The following is a 4742-nucleotide window of genomic DNA, read 5'->3' as shown; positions in this document are numbered from 1 at the left end:
AATGTGAAATCAAATATGAATGAAATATTGTATTTTTGTTGAATAAGCTGTACCTATGATCAATTGAAATTTTTGATGCAGATATTAAGATACCCATTTTTAGTCAAAATGAGGATCTCCAGTCTTTAAATTCCACCTATCAAATTATAAATAACAAATAATCATAAAAATTAATGTGGACTTCTTTGTTTCAAAAATTTAGTGATAACTACTAATAGTATAGGAGTCTGCTGGTGGTCAATTAATGTTGTAGGGTAAATGTTTAATGTTGATGTTGGGTGTTTATTTTAGATCAGTTATAGGGTGATAATGATTGATGAGTTTTATCATTTTCTATGTTCAAAGATAAATTTCATTTGGTTGTTGCCACCAACTCGTAGGCTTTTCTATATATGGTGTTAATGATTCACTGATGTCAATGGGTAGGTTCTCATACTATCCTAAAGCAAAAGCAGACAAATCACTTTATGGCTTCTGAGTGCTTGAACCTGCCTATTTTTTCATTTTACTCATTCATTGGAAGTATTCTTAATTATATAGTTCATTTATCATGCAGAGGGCCCTCTTGCTGATTTTCTGCCATAGGCTAATTGGCTTTTCTGGGTATATTTTATTATCATAAAAGTGCTGAAACTACCAGGAACTGGCTGCTAGATATTTTCAAAGTTAGTCAGAAAATTGGCTATGTTTCTCCTAGAAAAGGTTACTCTCTTGGAGTCTAACTTTCTAGTCAAGTTCTCAGGTTAACTTTTTCTCCCACTTCAATGACAAGAAAAGTTGGCCACTGATGTGGATACTCCTCCTTGTCCAGGTACATGGTCTTATCTCCAAAGGAGGCCACTGGGAAAGTCAAAACACTTAAACTGATATTTCTTAATTCCAGTCCATTCTACAAATAGAAACACAGAAGGCTAAGAGTGCAAAAGCCCAGAACTGTCAAGGTTTCTGTGACAGGTGGAAAGTAAGATGACAGCAATTATTCTTTGCATCTTAGAATAATTCTAGACTATCCAGAATAATGGATAGTCTAGAATTATGCTAATGATTGGATACTTTTTCTTATATTTCCTAATTACCAAGTATAAGATAGTTCATATATTTGGATATAGTAAGTATTTTCTTCTTCAAATGCAGAATGAGTTTGGGATAAGTGGTCTTACAAAATGATTGAAGTACCACTTTATAAGAAAATCCACCTACAGGGATGTAACAATGACTTGTGCGAAACAAAATTAAGAATGTTCTATTATTTCCCAAAGCAAAATCAGCTTCAGAAGTAGTTCTCAGTCCATTTTCTGAAGCTAGTATTTATTTATTTTTTGGGGGGGAGGAGGGGGGGAGAAATGATCTTTGGTTGCCAATGAAGGATTTTCTCCCCAGCATGAAAGCTACTTTAAGGTCACAATAAGAATGGAAATGGTTAAATGTGCTCCATTTATACTTTTATCTTTTTTTAAAAAAGCATGCAACAATAGGAGAGGGAACAGTAACTTCGCTTTGCTGCAAATCCCTTAAAGTTATACGTGTACAGACTGAATAAAAGATAGTTTACTTAGATACAGATTTTCAAAATAACAACAACCTGGTGGCAATATCAGTAGAAATTAGCTGAAAAGTAATAGTATAATAGACTTTGCAGATGACACCAAGCTGGCAGGAATAGCCAACACTCCAGAAGATAGGCTTAAGATACAGACCCCTGGTTTAGGGTAAGGAAGTGTCTCTAAAACATTGACCCAATGGGGCACAGTGAGAGAAATGTGAAAATCTGAATCAAGATAGATGCTATCATGAGACAAAGAAGAAAAAAGTAGACTGAAGACTAGCAACAACCAACCAACTACAGTACAGTTAATCCTCAACTTACGACCACAACCGAGCCCCAAATTTCTATTGCTAAATGAGACAATTGTTAAGGGAATTTTGTCCCATTTTACAACCTTTCTTGCCACAGTTGTTAAGTGAATCACTGTTAAATTAGTAACACAATTGTTAAATGAATCTGGCTTCCCCATTCATTATGCTTGTCAAAAGGTCGCAAAAGGGGATCACATGACCCAGGCACATTTCAACTGTCATAAACATGAATCAGTATGAAAAACAGTCATAAGTCACTTTTTCCAGTGCCTTTGTAACTTTGAATGGTCACTAAATGAACTGTTGTAAGTCGAAGACTAGCTGTATACTAGTAAGCACAATTGCCTGCTAAACTCAATTTTTAAGGATGGGGGAGCAAAACTCTTTGACTGCTGAACTGTTTATTTGTATAAATATACTATTATATCACTGTGTGATTTTTGTATATGTTTTTTTATTCTTTACACTGCAGGATTATCTTTGTTATACTTGAGAGAGGTCTGTTTGTATTTCCTCTGAATCAAACTCAGTTTGATACAAAGTGTATCTCTAATATATAGTTGTTTTTAATTAAATGAAAATAAATATTATAGCATATAATGTCAGGCGTGAAAGCTATTATTACTCATGCCTAGACAGAGAAATATACTAAACGAACGGTTAGCACTATTTTGGCACTAGATAAGGGTCAACAGAATTCAAGAGGGGTTGGACTTAAAATAGAGACTCTGGTCTGATTCCTTTTTTGACACTGCCCCCAGGTTCTGCCACTCCTTCTCCTATGCATAGGTCGTTCTCACTTAATGTCTATTCATTCAGCAACTGTTCAGAGTTACTATGGAGCTGAACAAAGGGATTTACAACCAGCCCTTGAAGTCCCAACTGCTGTAGTGCCCTGATGGTCACATAAACAAATTTTGAGCCCATTTGGGCCCACCTGCGTTTATGACTACCTTTTGACTATCTGCCTATTTGCTGCTGCCAGATCATCCTACTATTTAGCCCTGCCGGGCTTGCTGCATCATCTTCTGCTACTATAATGACTAAGGTTTTCTTTTGTGCCTTCTTTCACGATGGTACGACCAGAGCTTTTCTCACATCCTTCCCAGGGTCTTTGTTTGTGTACCAATCAAGGCCTTCTTTCACAAAAGAACCTTGGCATGTGAAAGCCCTAAATGCACTGGCACAACAAAAGGACCCTCTTAGCTGGATCTTTTTTCACACTGGTACAGCTGAAGCCAACTTTCACATGTCAGCTAAGGCCTCCATTGGCACACAAGCCAGAGTCTCTGTTCATGCCCTACACAGAGCCTTCTAGCCAGGTCTGTCTTTGGTATCAGTGTAGCCAAGGGCCAAATTTCATGCCCTAATGAAAAGTCCAACATATAAAAGAAAGTCCCAACTGTGCTGGCATGAAAAACGGACCTTTCTAGCAAAATCCTCTTACTGGCATATCCAGGGCCTTCTTTCATGTGCTGGCTTTTTTTTGCAAAAGAAGGTCCTGGCTGGTACACGTACGAAGGCTATGAGTAGGGCACTAGAGAAATCCCAGCTGTACTAGCTCAAAAGAAGGTAACATAAAAGAAGATCCTAGCCAGTATAGTATTGGTGCATGGTGCAGCAGGTACTGCAATGGTGGGCAAGCCTGGGTGACAATGGTAGCTTGTAGTAGCAAGTAGGCAGGCAGGCAAAACCATAGAGATAAAGATGATTGATGGGTGAGGATCATTCAAGAGGAGGCAGTCCCTTAACCTACCAAGACACGGGGCTGGGAGAAACCAAGTGAGGAATGGTTTAGGGTAATTGCTTAATGATAAATGGGATTCAAGGATTGCTGGGCTTATGCTGGACAGCAATCATCCCAGTCAAGAGGAGAGATCAAACGGGGAATTAGCATGGACTTGTTACATAAACACAAGAGTGCAAGGTCTGAGCCCCTCCCCCTTGAATGCTTTTGAGTCTTATGTTGTTTTTTTCAGGCTAAACTGCCAGTCTGGGAAGATTCCAGTGAAATAGTTATAGAACAATAAAGTAGCTAATTTGAACTCTACACATGTGGAGTTCAAACTAGCTATTTTATTGTTCTATAACTATTTCACTGAAATCTTCCCAGATTGGCAGTGCTTGACAAATTGTTATTGCCACATAATGAAGTTACCGTTATGCTGTATGACCTTATGGTCCAAATGATCATTATTAATCAAAAAAGCCCTGTATTGTGCTATTTGATCCTTTCAAAATCAGCACTCACTCATCAGAGGAAAGACTGAGTGATGGAAAGATCATTTCCTCAATGCAGTATGTAACTGAGGACTGAGAATGGAATAGCTTTCTGATTGTTTCTTTTTGCAATAGAGATATGGTCAAAAGGTACAGGTAGTTTTGGCTTATCAAATGCCTCATTTCATGACCATCTGTAATTACAGCAGTGTAAAAAACAACAACTTTGTAACCCATCTTTGTATATATATGACCTTTGTAGTGTCCTGCAGTGACATGATTGCCATTCAGGCATTTTGCAACTGATGCACATTTATGACCATTTATTTATTTATTTATTTATTTATTTATTTATTTATTTATTTATTTATTTATTTATTTAATTAAATTTATATCCCGCCCTTCTCCTTGCGGACTCAGGGCGGCTAACAATCGAGTAAAAATACACAAATGACATTACAAATTTACAAATTTAAAATTAATTAAAAAGGAAATATTTAAATTTAATCTAATTAAAATGTAATTAAAACCCCTCTAAAAGTTTCCCCTAGGCCAGTCCCGCAAGCTGGAATAACCATGTCTTAAGGGCGCGGCGGAAGGAAGGGAGATCAGGGATCACCCTGATCTCTGGGGGCAGTTCATTCCAGAGGGTGGGAGCTCCCACA

Source organism: Protobothrops mucrosquamatus, unplaced genomic scaffold, assembly GCF_001527695.2.
Source record: "Protobothrops mucrosquamatus isolate PMUCROS unplaced genomic scaffold, P.Mucros_1.0 scaffold1203, whole genome shotgun sequence".
Lineage (NCBI taxonomy): Eukaryota > Metazoa > Chordata > Lepidosauria > Squamata > Viperidae > Protobothrops > Protobothrops mucrosquamatus.
Note: the sequence above shows the minus strand (reverse complement) of the source record.